At 34.2% G+C, this 19,025-nt stretch overlaps 1 protein-coding gene across 6 annotated transcripts in view; it reads right to left on the minus strand.

The window, feature by feature from the left end:
* The window catches only part of LOC136845746 (uncharacterized), a 732,048-nt gene that overhangs the window by 203,835 nt on the left and 509,188 nt on the right, over window positions 1–19,025 (minus strand). The gene's annotated exons all lie outside the window — the stretch shown is intronic.

The following is a 19,025-nucleotide window of genomic DNA, read 5'->3' on the forward strand; positions in this document are numbered from 1 at the left end:
ATTGTTCCAAGTAAGTACCTCTTTGTCATGGTTCATAAAATTAAAAAACAAAAATATTTTCTAGATAAAAATAATTATGTAAACCACCAGTTTTGTGTAAATTATCTTCAACAGTAACGTATGAAGAAAATGATGTTCTAAGAGTTATAAAATAACCCCCAATCTCATCGTAAATTCCTTATGAATCGATTCTTGAACGTACACATTAGTATGTTTACGGAAAGAATTCACCAAACCCTAAAGTCATCTGAAAAAACGCATGAATATACTGGGTAAAATTGATAAAAAAATATTTTATATATTAATAGCGCTACATGTAAGGGATCTTGAATAAATGATAAACACTATACAACTGAAGAGTACCCAGATATTTTTCAACGAATAGTTTTTCCCATTTGGAAATGGCCTGTTATCAGGCACGAGGTGTCATAATACAAGATTATTACCGAAGTAGCTTTGCCTTCACAAATGAACACTCGAGTATTCTATGTAGACTTTGAGGAATGAAAATGAGTAAACAAAAACCAAATAGAGATAATGGACTAGGTGTCCCTTCCAAGGCAAATTAACTGCACTGTCGCATCAATACTTTGTCGTATACTTAAACAAAGAACAGTACATGGGAGACAATAGCGTCTGTGTTCTCTTTGTAAATGCATGCTGATAATTAAATCAACAATTATAGCTATAATGGAATAATGATGAAGTAACACGAGCGCTCCCTCTCTATCAATTTCTCTCTCAACCCACCGTTGCTTTGTCAAACTAGCGCTGAGAAAATATTAACCGTATCAGATGGTTTATGTCATCTATTTTAAAGTCAAATTATTTATATTTTCATTTTTAACTAAATGCAAATTAAATACAGTATTTGCAAACATTCTTAATGTCTAGGATTATCCATCCTGATTGAATATTAACGAAAATACAGCCCTTACATTTTTTGGTGGAAAAAATTAATCCGCTTCACTGATTTATTACTTAGATCCAGGTTCTAAGGAATAAGAATAAGCTACAAAAATTTTATGCCAACAGAAATACGCATTTTACAACTCATTCGCATAGAAATTTATTTAAAGAAATGGACACATTTGATGAAAGCTAATCAGATACAAGAGTCCCAACCTCAGATTCTGGGAAATTTTAATCCATAATCTTGTGGTTTCTGGAATGGAAGTTTTCTAAGAACGCAGCATAAATTCTTGCGGGAGCGAAACTGCCTGGCAATTGACATTAAGCATCCTATCTGGACGTACAGGGAAAGGTGGGTTTAAAATATTGCAGAAAGAACATGCAGTTCATTAGGGGAAATTTCGCTGTTTCCGATCTGGAATCAAATGACTAATTGCACTTTTTAATTATAAAGTGATATTCTTTGTTTACCCTGACAGAATTTGATTTTTTGAAGACCTGAAGTAGTCCTGTCTCAACAAGACTGCATCTGCTTGAAATATAGCAAAGTGTAGTATGTTTCTTAAATTCAGATGAACTGCGGAAGATGCTGTAAGTATTATGGTGTGAACACTGAAGTAAAATGGAAAATTTTGAAGCAGGGTCATGAAGTTCCTATAAAATTAATAACAACTGTGCAATTGGTTAACCGAAGTCAGTTGTCTCACAATATAGGAGTATTAAGCGTCCTTTCTGGTTATGAATATGAAGACATTCAGTGTCATCTTTCAATAATGAATTGCTTAACTGTGGTATCTAACTCATCTCAAATTCCACATTTAGTTGACTAATACCGGAAGGTGACCATAAAGCTTATGTTCTCAAAAAGTTGGTTGTTCCATAGACACTGTTCTATGGCCTCCCAGTGTCTCGGCTCTGAGTTACAATGATTGAAGGTACACTTAAGTCCATTCTCTTTTCTTATATGTTTCCAGTTTGTTTTTCTTATTTATTTATTTATTTATTTATTACACTCAACTTGACCTCTTTCTTCTTTAGCTGTGCTTCCTTTTTTCATCTGAATATGTGCAATATTATTCCTCAAAACCTTGCTTGGTAAGTTCCTGGCATATTCCCTCAGTCCGTCTGAATTTATGCACATTATGGATATAAACCCAGTAATATTAACGTCTCGGTAATGAAACAACAGAATTTGCTCTTTAGGCATCCAATTAAAACAGACCTCTGGGGTATTATTTACGCTGTCCAAATCTCGGGTGCGGTCTGATGATATACTGTGCATTTATAATCCTTATTAATTTGGTTTTCAGAAAACAACCTGCAGTGAAAATTATTAATAATAATAATAATAATAATAATAATAATAATAATAATAATAATAATAATAATAATAATAATAATGAATGTGAGGGGAAAGATAAAACCAAGAAGAAAAATAAGCTACAAAAAAGAGCTATAATGTAAAATAATGAGCTATAATGTTTGTCCAGTAGTTAGTATAAAAGAAATCGTTAAGCTTGTTATGAAAATCTAAATAGGATTCCTAAAAGGCATTTTAACAAACCCTCGTAACACAAGACAGAGTCAATGGCTTACCATATATCTACTAATCTAATAAGGTTACTAACAGCCGTTTGAAAGGTATGTTGAAAATAAAAAAAAAATTAAAAAAAAAGCAAAGAGAACGCTATCACTTTCTTTCAACGGCTCAAGTTGAAGGTAATGAAAACAAAAGACTGGAGGAGGAGACACGCTACAAAATCAACTAAATGGCGACGAAATAGATGAAAACACTTCTTGCATCCTTAAGGGCCATCATCCCATTCCGCCGGGGGGTAACAATGACCTCTATCGACCCAAATCAGTCCTCCAGTGTTGACTTAGAATTCCATTTGGCGTCCCATGATTGTCTTCGTTACTCTCGGTGGCATTCAGCAAAGTCAATAACAATCCGGGTCTAATTGGTACTATCTCTCATCAGGAATTTCCAGGCAGACGTCTGTGCCTTCGGCGCGAAAGAAGAAACATTTCCGAAAGAACTGCGTAAACAAATTACGACCTGCCTTTTCTTTGTTTCTTTATTTTCATTAAAACCAAAAAGTTAACTCAGAACATGGGAGACAGATAAGAAGAGTGTTAAACTGGAATCACAGATGAATAATTATTTTAAAAACAGCAAAGAAGCAGGATTACGCCCGCAACTGCACCGAATGTCAATATCTACATCATCCAAGTCAGGAGTTTTACACTTATTGTGACTCAATGCAAGCGCTGGAAAATTACACAGCTAAAAATATAAGGGGGTTTTAGGGAAGATGAGGGAGGGCACTGAGTATTCGAGAACATGAAAGAAGCTGTCTTAATTAGGTAAAGAGGTCTAGAAGATTTTTGTACTTTAGAAAAGTTTTCAACAATAACGGATAATGAAACTTCATAATGCATCTGAATAATTAATGTTAACTTTGAAAATGGTCGGATTTCTAGATTATCTAGAAACACGGCTTGCGGAGGGAAGCAGCTAGACTGCTTCTAGTATGCCCTGTCCCTTAATGGGGATTTTACATGTGGAAAATCTTCGTTATGCGGACAAATGGTCGGATTTCTAAATTATCTAGAAACACGGCTTGCAGAAGGAAGCATCTAGACCGCTTCTAGTATGCCCTGTCCCTTAATGGAGATTTTACATGTGGATAATCTTCGTTATGCGGACAAATGGTTGCGTTTCTAGATTATCTAGAAACATGGCTTGCAGAGGGAAGCATCTAGACAGCTTCTAGTATGCCCTGTCCCTTAATGGAGATTTTACATGTGGAAAATCTTCGTTATGCGGACATGGTCTGATTTCTAGATTATCTAGAAACACGGCTCGCAAAGGGAAGTATCTATACTGCTTCTAGTATGCCCTGTCCCTTAATGGAGATTTTACATGTGGAAAATCTTCGTTATGCGGACAAATGGTCGGATTTCTAGATTATGTAGAAACACAGCTTCCAGAGGGAAGCATCTAGACCGCTTCTAGTATGCCCTGTCCCTTAATGGAGATTTTACATGTGGAAAATCTTCGTTATGCGGACAAATGGTCGGATTTCTAAATTATCTAGAAATACGGCTTGCAGAGGGAAGCACGTAGACCGTTTTTAGTATGCCCTGTCCCTTAATGGAGATTTTACATGTGGAAAATCTTCGTTATGCGGACAAATGGTTGGATTTCTAAATTATCTAGAAATACGGCTTGCAGAGGGAAGCACGTAGACCGTTTTTAGTATGCCCTGTCCCTTAATGGAGATTTTACATGTGGAAAATCTTCGTTATGCGGACAAATGGTCGGATTTCTAGATTATCTAGAAACACGGCTTGCAGAGGAAGCATCTAGACCTTTTTAGTATGCCCTGTCCCTTAATGGAGATTTTACATGTGGAAAATCTTCGTTATGCGGACAAATGGTCGGATTTCTAAATTATCTAGAAATACGGCTTGCAGAGGAAGCATCGTAGACTGCTTTTAGTATGCCCTGTCCCTTAATGGAGATTTTACAGTTGGAAAATGTTCGTTATGTGGACAAATGGTCGGATTTCTAGATTATCTAGAAACACGGCTTGCAGAGGGAAGCATCTAGACCGCTTCTAGTATGCCCTGTCCCTTAATGAAGATTTTACATGTGGAAAATCTTCGTTATGCGGACAAATGGTCGGATTTCTAAATTATCTAGAAACACGGCTTGCAGAGGAAGCACGTAGACCGTTTTTAGTATGCCCTGTCCCTTAATGGAGATTTTACATGTGGATAATCTTCGTTATGGACAAATGGTCGGATTTCTAGATTATCTAGAAACACGGCTTTGCAGAGGGAAGCATCTAGACCGCTTCTAGTATGCCCTGTCCCTTAATGGAGATTTTACATGTGGATAATAATCGTTATTCGGACAAATGGTCGCATTTCTAGATTATCTAGAAACACGGCTTGCAGAGGGAAGCATCTAGACCGCTTCTAGTATGCCCTGTCCCTTAATGGAGATTTTACATGTGGATAATAATCGTTATTCGGACAAATGGTCGCATTTCTAGATTATCTAGAAACACGGCTTGCAGAGGGAAGCATCTAGACCGCTTCTAGTATGCCCTGTCCCTTAATGGAGATTTTACATGTGGAAAATCTTCGTTATGCGGACAAATGGTCGGATTTCTAGATTATCTAAAAACACGGCTTGCAGAGGGAAGCATCTAGACTGCTTCTAGTATGCCCTGTCCCTTAATGGAGATTTTACATGTGGAAAATCTTCGTTATGCGGACAAATGGTCGGATTTCTAGATTATCTAAAACACGGCTTGCAGAGGGAAGCATCTAGACCGTTTAGAGGGAAGCATCTAGACCGCTTCTATTGTGCCCTGTCTCTTAATGGAGAATTCACATGAGGAAAATCTTTGTTATGCGGACAAATGGTCGGATTTCTAGATTATTTGAAACACGGCTTGCAGAGGGAAGCATCTAGACTGCTTCTAGTATGCCCTGTCCCTTAATGGAGATTTTACATGTGGAAAATCTTCGTTATGGACAAATGGTCAGATTTCTAGATTATCTAAAAACACGGCTTGCAGAGGAAGCATCTAGACTGCTTCTAGTATGCCCTGTCCCTTAATGGAGATTTTACATGGAAAAATGTGGACAAATGGGGATTTCTAAAAACACGGCTTGCAGAGGAAGCAAACTGCTTTGTTGCCCTGTCCCTTAATGGGATGTGGAAAATCTTCGTTATGCGGACAAATGGTCGGATTTCTAGATTATCTAAAAACACGACTTGCAGAGGAAGCATCTAGACTGCTTCTAGTATGCCCTGTCCTTAATGGGGAATGTGGAAAATCTAGACAAATGCTCGGATTTCTAGATTAGAAACATGGGCAAGCATCTAGACCGTTTAGAGGGAAGCATCTAGACCGCTTCTATTGTGCCCTGTCTCTTAATGGAGAATTCACATGAGGAAAATCTTTGTTATGAGGAACAAATGGTCGGATTTCTAGATTATTTGAAACACAGCATGCAGAGGGAAGCATCTAGACCGCTTCTAGTATGCCGTCCCCTAATGGAGATTTTACATGTGGAAAATCTTTGTTATGCGGACAAATGGTCGGACTTCTAGATTATCTACAAAACACGGTTTGCAGAGGCAATCATCTAGACCGCTTCAAGTATTCTATGTCCCTTAATATCAGAACCAAAATTTAACTCGTCAATTCTATTAACATTCTCAGTCGCTTCACTGCGGATGTACTTCCGAGATAATTATCGATGAAAAGCGATCATTCTGACGTCTCCGTCGATTGCTATGAAAGCAAAGCTTCTGAATACAATCACAGAGCAACTGAAAGAGATCCAAACCAACCGAGTTCAAATGTATGGCGACCCTCTATATACAGTAGCCTTCTATTATCTAATCTGCCCGGACCCTCTGCTCTGAACAAATTCTGCAAAGTCAACTCGTTTGGTTTGAGATGATATTATTCATGATCTTGGTATTATGGATCTCAGGACATTCTAAATTCTTTGCAGTTATTCTGAACAACTGACGAATCACCGTGACACCCTAAACCATTACCTCCTAAGAACAGAATAGGATATAGAATTCAGGCCAAATGCCAAGCGAAAGGACCTATGAGGTAATTCAACACTGAAACGGAAATTGAGAGTAAAAAGGTTCGGAAGTTGTAACAGGAGGAAGACCTATTGCAGCTGCATTATGAACCAATTGTTAGAAGATGGCTCAGGAAAGTTACATGGAAGAAAGAGAACATTGACGGAGGTACAGTAAAAGAAATGAAAGAACCTTAAGTAATGCCTGCAGTTATATGTGAAAAAAAAAAAGTCTTCTAGGAGAGGTAGATTATTCAAAAAGTAAGAAAACGTGGCAACGGGGAAACTAAGAAACTGTACATCAAAGAATGCCGATTCATTTTCAGTTATAGAGCTGTTAACTAGCAGCTCCAAATCTCTAACATGCGAATGTCCCAGAACTGACAACCTAATGAAGACCAAAAAATAAAGTCGGTAACGCTCAATGGCAGCGTCAGTTGTCAACAATATGAGAAGGGTAAACTTAAACCAAAAATATAAGTAGTCTATGTCCCGAAGGATGAAGATGACATTGTCGATAACATTGTAAAGAAAAATCCATGGATAGGTAGCCTCATTTCTCAAAATGACGACCTGAAAACTGTAAAGGAAATGATAGCCAAAGATGACAAATATAAACACTATATCATCAAATGCACACCACAAATACGAAAGGTTATCTATGATAGAGGTGACAAATTGTGTACACTGCATAGGCGTTGCAAAGTGTACGACTGTTACATGCAATCAATGTTATAAATGTCAGGAATTTGGTCACAGCGCAACAAATTGTAGAAATGACTAAGCTTGCCCTAGATGTGGAGAAAATCACAAATCAAATGAATGTGCTAGCAGCATCTTCAGGTGTAAAAATTGTGTAAATAAAGGCCATAGTGATACTAAACATAAAACATATGATGGCAATAAGTGCACAGAATATAGAGAATATGTGTCAAAGGTGAAAAATAATACGAACCATGGCTGTGACTAATAATCTTCTATGCAATTTAATAAACATACAGTCCGTAGGAAATAAAACTAACACTATTAGAAATCTTATAAATGATCACAATCTAGATATATGCATGCTAACGGACACTTGGCTAAGCAATAATGTAAGTGATTATTCTTGAATAACCGAAATGACGCCAGGGCCTCACAACTTTTACCATGTACCGAGAGAAAAAAAAAAACGTTGGTGGAGTGGGAATATTTGTCAAAAAGGTGTACAAAGTACCTATAATGAACCAAAATGTGATCAGTACATTTGAATACATCAACACCAAAATTACACATATAAACAAACATACAAATCATAACAGTTTATAAACCGCCAAGCACAAGTAAGAGATCGTTCCTAGACGAATTCAGTGACTTCCTCGACTTGTTAGCTAATAAAAAAAATATACTGATTTGTGGTGACTTCAACCTGCATCTGGATGATAACGACGACAAATATGTCAAAGAATTTATAGTTACTTGAAAGCCACGACCTCGTAACTGTTGTGAAAAAACCGCCATCATTATTGAACCATACCATTGACCTAATGATACAAAACAAAAACAACGAGATTGTGAGTGACATACAAGTTGAGCCTGAATGCGTGATATCTCCCATACATAAATTAGTTATATTTTGCATAAATATCTAGAAAGGTTATACATTGAAAAAACTATCACTTACAGAAACAAAACCAACTTTAAAGCTGATGAATTTATTGTTGAGAGCGTAAAGAAAATAAGAGAAATAAGCCAGGAGTGCAGCTGTAATTTGAGGAATACCTTGACAGGCGACCAAGTATGTGTAAGCTGTTTTACATTCCATATCAAAAGTATATTGGCGCCAAGCTACAACGATAAATGTTAGGAGTAACAAGACAAATAAGAGTTAAAGAAAATGCCAAATAGTTTAACACTGTATTACGCGATGCTAAGAATAAGAAAAGAAAAATGGAAGATCCATGGAAAAGATCGAGAGACTCAAGAAGTAGTGAAAATTGGTCATTGCATAAAACAGCTAGAAATCATTACAACGACTTCATTGTGAAAACCAAGAAAATATATTACAATAAAATGTTTATTGCAGAGAAAAATCCCTCAAAAAACCATGACAATTTAGCCGCAATATTGGAACTCAAGAAAGAAAAAGTTCTACCTGATGTAACTAGTGACTACAAAAACCTGGCCGATAACTTTGTGAACTACTGTGAAGAAAAAATTGAAAGAATCTGTCATAGTTTAGATAAGGAGATTCCTCCTGATCTCCCGCTGATCGCAATGAGAAATAGGAAATTCAGTCGGCATACAGGAAAAACCACTCAACAGAGACTACATTGTGTGCAATTATAAATGATATATGGTAGAAATTATAGTAACTGGAAAATGTGGCATCTTGGTTATGCTTGACCTAAGAGCAGCATTTGACACAGTTGACCACAATCTACTGCTTGAAGACCTGAGAGCAGTAGGCATCGAAGATGATGTACACAAATGGTACAAAAGCTACTTAGAAAACAGGAAGGTCACAGTGGTTATATCAAATGTGAAATCAGAGAAGAAAGGCCTAACAAAAGGAGTGCCCCAAGGCAGCGTTCTGGGTCCACTGCTATTTGGCATTTACACAATTGAATTATCTAGAATTCTAAATAAGCACAAGGTTAAGTATGAACTGTATGCTGATGATACTCAGTTCTATTTTCCTGTCGAAACGGTAGAAGACACCATTAGTAAAATTGATGCAATAGTGAAAGATATAAAAAAATGGATGTCGGCGAAGAAACTGAAACTTAATGAAGAAAAAACTGAATATGCTATTTGGATCTGACAGTGCACTACGAAAATATGAACACTTCAAAAGAAAAATTATTGGTTCGTTAACAATAAATATTGAAGCAGCAGTGAGGAACTTAGGAATATTTATCATAATAAATTGTCGATGAAGAACCATATATTGCATATAAAAACCTGCAACTATCATATTAGAAACATCGCATTTATTAGAAAATACCTAAAAGAAGATACTCTGAAAACAGCAATTTGCAACCAAATACTTTCGAGGCTTGACTACTGCAACGTTATATATTGCAGTCTCCCTAACTACCTACTAAGAAAATTGCAAAGAGTATAAAACAGAGCCGCCAGGTTAATAAAAGGACTACGTTCCCGTGACAGAGTAACTCCAGCACTAATTGAGCTACATTGGCTCCCAGTAAAAGCTAGAATAGAATATAAAATACTACTTACAGTCTTTAAAGCACTAAAATATGATGAACCAACATATCTGAGAAACTGCTTAAGCTTCTTTAGACCCGAAATGAATATTGTAATCAGACATGCAAGTGAAGCATATAGGCTATTTGAACCTAGAACAAATTGTGAGTCAGGCGAGACAGAATTTGTACACTGCGCACAAGACTGTACAACAAAATACCGCCTGACGTGAAGAGCAAACAAGAAGAATGCAAATTTAAAAAGGAACTAAAGACTCTCTTACTCTGCAGGAGCAAAGATACTGACGAGAAAACACTGAAAGACAATTAGAAAATATAAGAAGCACCTTATTTTGAACACGTACAAGGGCCCGCCAGAGAGGGAATTATCCTGTGGACGGCTGTACAGAAAACCAAACAAAGTGAAACAAAGTGAAGATAATTGTGTAAGTGATAAAGTTAATATATATATATATATATATATATATATATATATATATATATATATATATATATATATATATATATATATATATATGTATATTTTTAAATATTCTACTGTTCGCCCTCTATGCATTTTTATTGTAGGAAAAATAACGCAAATTCAAAACAACTTCTCTAGAAACGGCTCGGCGGAGGAATACCGATCTTCGAGGCACGCTTTTTCTCAAGTCAATAAGTCAATAAGTAAAAATGTATATACGAGTATGTATTTATATGTATGTATGTATATTTATTTATAGATACATATGTACATACTGTATATATACATACATACATACACGTATACATACATACATACATACATACATACATATATATACACACACATATATATTACATGTGTATATATACATATACACACAGAAACACTAAATGTTTTCCATTCTCGATAGGAAACAAATATAAGGAAAAGTGTTTGGAAACAGTTTGCAAACTGTTTCCAAACAATGTTTCTTAGTGAGGAAAGGCCTTTGCGAACAAGACCTAACTTTTAAAATAAACAAATAAATAGATAGAAAATATACATATATATATATATATATATATATATATATATATATATATATAACATAATTATATATATATAATATATATATAGTATATATTTCAATGTTATCTCTTCATCAAAATCTAAATGCCATAGGTTTGAATCCTGGCTGGAATACATACATAAAGTATGTTTAATTCTATTCAGGAGTAAGTTATTCCCAGGGTAAAGAAAAATCGATATCAATGGGAGACATATATATATATATATATATATATATATATATATATATATATATATATATATATATATATATATATATATATTATATATTATATTATATTATATTTATAATATATATATATATATATATATATATATATATATATATATATATATATATATATATATATATATATATATACTAAATCACAGAACAGAATTACAGCGCAGTGTACTGTATGGTATATTACACACACACACACACACATATATATATATATGTATAACTGAATCACGAAAATATGGAACGTGATGAATATATAAATAAAGATAAAATCACGAAGGAAATGGAACATTGGAGTGCTGAGGTGAGGCCTTTCGACACCAGTCATTTACTAATAAAGGACTAGTGTCGAAAGGCCCTCGCAGCACTCCAGTGTTTCCGTTTCTTCGTGGATTTGGACTAGAGTCGAAAGGCCTCGCAGCACTCCAGTGTTTCCGTTTCCTTCGTGGATTTTATCTTTATTTATTATATATATATATATATATATATATATATATATATATATATATATATATATATATATATATATATATATTATCCACTGGTGTCCAATGAACGTACTGATAACTTCGGAAAAGGATTTTCCTCTAGCATTCGTTGGATGAAACGCAATTTCGTATAGAGTTTTTCATGGCGGCAGTTACTGTCTCATGAAAATGAGCGTCAAAAAATGAATATTCAGCCTCCAGCATCCTAACAAGCAGATTATCTTAATCCTTAAGGTTTGTTAAGAGTTTTCCATCATTAGCCAACAGAAAAAAAAGGAAGAGGGAGTGTACTAGATTCAAACACGTGCAGACTACGTTTGGTCTACTCAAGTTGAGACTGCGTATTAATTCATCTTGGTGTGTCCATTTACTTAAAGGTTACATTAGGTTACATTTACCAGCTACTTTCACCCACGACACTATTATGTTAAACTTGGACCGTATACTATGATATGTCTGTCTATCTGAATCATTGAACTAGGAGATCATTAGGCTGTAAAGACTGAATGAGCTGACCTTTGTCATATACGTCGCCTCAATTTTTTTGAAGGATAATGCATAGCATTAAAAGTCATACAGCTCTGCTCTGCTGGTAATACAATATGTCACTGAAATATGAATCACATTTTCATAATGGCCAAAAATGTCGATGAACTGAACTAAAGGAGACGTACCTTTAAGAACTAGGTCATGTACAATGTCACACACGAACAGCCTCTCATCAGGTGGGGAAAATAAAATGATTGATGTATTCATGAGGCTGCATGCAATGCTGAAGAGTTAACCTTGAACAACAACAGTTGTTAAGATTGGAACTGAATTCAGCACAAAAACAACAACAAAAACAAAAATTTGGGTCTATGGAATTCTCTCAATCTATTTTGTTTCTAAAAGACGAGTAAATATGCAGTCAGCAGTGTCAGGGGCAATAAATTGAATGTGTGTGTGTGTATATATATATATATATATATATATATATATATATATATATGTGTGTGTGTGTGTGTGTGTGTGTGTGTGTGATTGTCTGTATCTCTCTCTCTATATATATATATATATATATATATATATATATATATATATATATATATATATATATATATATATATATATATATATTTATATGGAAATTTCAGGATTTGAAAATTTCAGGATTTGTATTAGTCTCATTCACAATTCATATGGTAACTTGAAAGAAGTAGTTTCCGTGTTGGATATTCCTTGATAAATAAAGGTGGACTCATTGAACACTAAACTGAGGAAGCCAGTCTTCGAGTCACCGAGAGAAACGAGTTTTTGTATACGCAGGCAAATCAGGTTATGCTTGGAAGCCAGACACTGAGAGCCACGGAAATATGAACTAAATATGCTGAATTTCGTTTTTGTAAAGTGATTTGTAGGGCTAGGGGTTATTTAAATGTTTTACCAAAACGAATAAAATACGCAGACTAACGTAATTAAAACTAATTAGAAAGAAAACCAGCACTTTGCCTAAATATAACAACGCCAGTAACAATAAATTTCAAGGACTTCATAAAAATAATCTTATAAATCCTGAAGCAAACAAGATGACATTGGTCCAGGGCCAGATAACCAGACTTCCCTATCTGCTAGGAAAGATGGGAATGTGGACTTCCTTGTAAAAGTACAATGACAGAAAACAAGGAAGAGAAAAAGTAAAGTAAGGCAGAGCTTGATAATTCACCAAATAGCTTTATTCCCGAATTAGGAGTTCAGCATACTTAAAAAAAAAGAAGTGAAGTGCGCCTGCATGTACCCTTAATAAGCAAGGAATCTCAAAGTATGTAATCAGCAGAATCATGATAAAGGTGCAAGAAAACGGGGTGCGTTAAGGTGACTCAGCTGCTCTAAACTAGCTGCCAGAGATATTATTACCAGCAAAACGATCCGTATATAAAAAGAGGAATCTCTAAAGCCTCAAGTAAACTTGAATGTACTTCCCCATTCTGTCACATACACTGCATTTTAAACTAATGTCCTTAGTAAGAATCTGATGACCAGATTAAATCAATAAAGATAAAATGAGATAAAGGACGGATAAAATAGGGTTATGTGAAGTACTATCAAGATTTATTTCCGGTAAAGACATGGTCATTTAGTGAAGAACACTTTTACGATGTGAGAACATTTCTACAAAATGACGACATAAAAGTTTATGACATGGCGATGTGATCTTAAAGGAATAGTCATCTGGTACCCTTCGTAATTTAACTGGCAATTTGCTTAATGAAGTCTGGAAAAGAATAATAAAACATGAGAATTTAACAAAACGATCAAGCAAAAAATCTGTATAAAGGGAACGCGTAAGACTGAATTATGGAATATTGAAAAGACAGTATATATATATATATATATATATATATATATATATATATATATATATATATATATATATATATATATATATATATATATATATATATATATATATATATATATATATATATATCCATCTAAACATGGCTACGATATACTTCACCTTACTAGCTTTATTTTAAGTAACCTGAGAAATTCCTCATTTAAGCGAGCATCCTAATATTGCCTTATTTGAAATATATATATATATATATATATATATATATATATATATATATATATATATATATATATATATATATGTGTGTGTGTATATGTATATATATAATATACATATATATATTTTTATATATATATATATATATATGTCTATATATATCTATTACATGTACATACTCGTATATACAGATATATATACACACACACATATATATATATATATATATATATATATATATATATATATATATATATATATATATACACACATGTACACACACAGACAGATAGATAGATACGAGTATATAAGTAGATACATAGATAATTCTGTGCAAAGACCTATAAACTAATAACACAATGCTGCTATCTACATCCTGGTAAACGTGCCTATACAACAAGGGGTCCCATAATCGTTTTCTGCATATTTAACATCTCTTATCTTCCTGAATCGCTGCTTTCTGGAAATAGTTGCATTATTTTCGTAGACTTACGATAAACGGCAACAACGGTATAAAGCGCAGCTACTTTTTTTGTTTGCAACATTTCTTTTGATCCTACTTTCAATGGTAATGGTATTAATATAAAGGCCCCTGATTAGAATTTTTGTTATAGTTTTGACGTTTTGAAAAAACTATGTATGAGACACTTGGTAGAAGATTTTGATAACTGTGTTTAATGAATATCTAAGCAGTTTTATTAGACTATTGCCTTGGCATTGCGGAAACAGAAGAGATGCTGGGGAAGAACTACAATCCTTGACAATGCAATGCAAAGGACGGGGTGGGGGGATAGAGTGAGTGGGTTTAATTTTAAGTAAATTAATACCATGTGACATTCTCGACAGAATTCACTGATTACAGTGCTTTTATCTCAAACCTGTTATTATAATATAATCAACAAATTAAATATATGTGCTCAGTCATTAAAATGTAACGTAGAGAAATTCAGTTGCATGAATGGTTAGTGTGTATATATATATATCCTGATTATATCGTATATCGCTGGTATGATATATATATACGGTGGACTTATTATCAATATATAAAATATATATATTCGGTAATATATATGAAAATATATTATATATATAGGTAGAGTGATATTGATATTGTGTGTGTTTGTAGCTTTGTGATTGTATTTGTGAATAAACATATTGATGATGATAATTACTGTAGTTATAATACCTCTATGAAGAGAAACTTAGTTTGTAAAACAATAACTAGAATATGAAAATATTTCTTGACATTATTTGGTCTTATTCTTACAGTGTTCCAGGAACTGGATTCGATCCGTGAATCTTTTTTCTTATGAACTCCAGTATTCCAGGTACCGTGCTATATAAATGACGTCCTTACCGAGTAATCTCGAAATAGGCTACTATTTACTCGGTTCTCAGTAACGAAAGTTTGTAGGCAAAGGGATATTCCAAAGATTATAGCATTAGTCAGAGGAAAAACAATAGGAGTAATGAAGATTTTTCTGTGGTTACACATACATACGCCTTTTGAGGACGTAAAACTACAGTTTGCCCATAAAACACACACACACATATACTAGTATACGTATATGTGTGAAAATATTTATATATATATTATTTGACTATTTATCACATCACCGTGATTATTACAATGCTACAAAGTGTTCCAGGAACTGGAAATAATATATTTTCCGAAGGGGAATTTTTTTCTTAAGTGAACGTCCCAGTGGGGTCGAACCAGCGACGGACGAGGAATCAGGACTAATGACGTCACTAACGAAATCGGCCACAAAGAGGTATAGGTGAATAACATTTACTCACCCGTCGAACTCAGTTTAACGAATCCACCCACCTTGTGTTGACCGCAAAGTGATTTTCCAAAGCCATTATTATGACTATTTAGCAGAGTGAAAATATAGGAAAGTAAAACGTCAGATTATCAAATCATTTCTACCCGGAAATAATATATTTTCATATATGTTACCGCCTTTTTTTTTAATTGATAATAAGTCCACGTCCCGTGGTCACACCAGCGACGGACGAGGAATCCTACAGTGACACTAACGAAATCACACAAGAGAGGTATATGAATAACATCTCCCATCAACTCACCCGTCGAACTCAGGTGTGTTTGGAGACGATATCCACCCACCTCTGCCATGTTGACCGTGTATATGTATTATGATATTTATCACATCACCGTGATTCATATATTAAAATTTATCAATACTCTACCTCGGAAATAATTTTTCCAACGAAGGGGAATTTTTTTAATTGATGTCCATTTTCAGGACTTCAGTGACATAACGAAATCGGAATATCAAATTAGGTATTTTTGAATAACATCTCCCATCAACTGTCGAACTCAGGTGTTTTTTTCGATATCCACCCACCTCCCAGTTCCGTTTGTGAAGATGTTCATCACCGTGAAAACAATCAGAAAGCTACAAACAGACAATATCCAATTCATCTTCGGAAATTCATTTTCATATATGTTACCGAAGGGAATTTTTTTTTTTTTAATTGATAATAAGTCCACCGTCCCATTGTGGATATCGTTCCAAAGCATAAAAACCTGAGTTCGACGGGTGAGTTGATGGGAGATGTTATTCACTTATACCATCTTTAAAGAATTCGTTAGTGCGTCACTTGTCCTGATTCCTGAGTCGCTGGTTCTTTAGAAATCTTTAGAAAGTCTGAAAGATTAAAAGGTAAATGTGATCTTCTGGTTCATGCTATTCGTTAGGTGTTCTTCGGCAGCCCCTGCAATGCCTGTTTCAAAATCAGAACCTTCTCGGTTACGTTAATAAGCTCATATACCGATTCTTTATTTTATTTTCTTAAGATGACTTTTTTTTTATAATTGTTAGCAATGACACAATAATTAACTTATATTAGTCTTAACAATTCGTACTGATACCCATAAAGAAGAGAATTACATCTTCGTTTTTTATATCTAATGGAAAGTATTTTCACAGCTGTCTCTAGTCCACCCAAACCAAAACACCTCTGGGGAGAAACTATGGTTTTATAATTACTGATACAAAGAAGAATACTGGTTGACTGATGAAACTATTATAACGTAGTGCAACGAGAAGAGAGAGTCAGACTTCTGGACTCCCAAGTGAGTAGCACCCAGAGCAATGCAAGGTTCACGAAAATGGGTTTCTAGGTAAGAGGGAACCGAAGGGAAAATGATGCAAATGACAAGAAATAAAGAAATGCGGCTGGGGCCTGAGGGGCTGACTTAACCTTCAGCGACGTCTGCAGCGCACAACTCTAGGAAGATTGAAACCGGTATGAAGTAAAAAAAAATAAATAAAAAAAAGGGAGAGAGAAATTTGACGATCCGTAATTAACCGCATGCGTACATCGCACTTCCCGAAGCTTTTTTTTTTTTTTTTTTATAATTGTTAGCAATGACACAGTAATTAACTTATATTAGTCTTAACAATTCGTACTGATACCCATAAAGAAGAGAATTACATCTTCGTTTTTTCATATCTAATGGAAAGTATTTTCACTGAGACATAAATCAAATCAATGTCTGCATGATTATTTTTAGTGAATGATTGTTTTGCAATTATTATATAAAAAGTTTAGTAAGTGTTATTACGCGCATCTATATTAAATGTACTTCATTTCATCTAACAAACAAGTGTGTATATCTGTGTATATATAGAGTATATATATATATATATATAGATATATATATATATATATATATATATATATATATATATATATATATGTATATATGTATATATATATATACATATATATATGTGTGCATGTATATGTATGTATATATATATATATATATATATATATATATATATATATATATATATATATATATATATATATATATATATATATATATATATATATATACACACAGGGTGCACTGTTAAACGTTTCCTGCATTCTGTTAAAAAAATCGGACCGCCTAAAGCAACATACATAATGCTACCTTGTTTTTTTTTTTACTCTTACACCGGCAACATCCTGCCGGTGAGATCCGTCTTACTGTATTTGTGAGCCATCTCAGTGGTTGAAGTTTAGTCTTGGATACAATGAATGGGAACAATGGTCTTTATTCTTTATATCAGATGGCACCTTGCGTTACCATAAACGATATGATCAGATCAGCATGAAGCAGTGTTGACTCTCCCGTAGCTTCAGTGACCGCCTGATTGTCCAAGGGATACGCTGGTCCTTTAAGCTAAGAAGTAATATTGCAGACTCGAACATCGGAGCTGAATTGACGAATGTAACACATTATATAGTCAACGTGTGTTAATATTTTTATAATTTGTTTTTATTTTAGACATACTTTCATTCCTTTCAGTTTAATGAATTATCTTCCTTCTTGCTAGTTTATTCAGTGAACAAAACCACCAATCTTCAGTAAATCATAAACGGCTTGAATTAAAACCAACAGGTGACAAACGAATAATGATTGCTGAGCGCAAGCAAAAGATTAAACAGTCTCTGAAACTCTGAGAGATCCGCCTATCGACGATTATGTTATGCATGTGCACGATTGCTTGATTGTACGTTGGTAGAGTGAGGTCAAACGTCCCAAAATACCCAACTATTATGCGCAGTCACTTACCGGCATGTTGCTAAGTAAAAAAAAAAAAAAAAAAACACCAATCGCTAGCGAGCACGACTGTGGAAAATATTTATTTTACACATTATAAATTACTGGTAATGATCACCAGCGAGAATTTCCGTTCAAGAGAGATTACTGAAATGATTTTAAATAGCTAATTAAACTACAACTGCGCAGGAACTGTGTAGATGATAACTGAATAAAAATACCCTTTTTTTTTGGAATGCGTTAAATATTTAAACTGAGAGGTACTAATTAAGCTAGCACTTTTCTGTAACTGAAGTTTGTTTCATGATATGTATTATCAGTTATTTGAATTTTCTATAGTTTTGACGTGTTTTGTTGTATTGGTTTCTCGCTTTGTTTGCAAAGTAAATTGTAACT

Source organism: Macrobrachium rosenbergii, chromosome 14 (assembly GCF_040412425.1).
Source record: "Macrobrachium rosenbergii isolate ZJJX-2024 chromosome 14, ASM4041242v1, whole genome shotgun sequence".
In the NCBI taxonomy this organism is placed as follows: Eukaryota; Metazoa; Arthropoda; class Malacostraca; order Decapoda; family Palaemonidae; genus Macrobrachium; species Macrobrachium rosenbergii.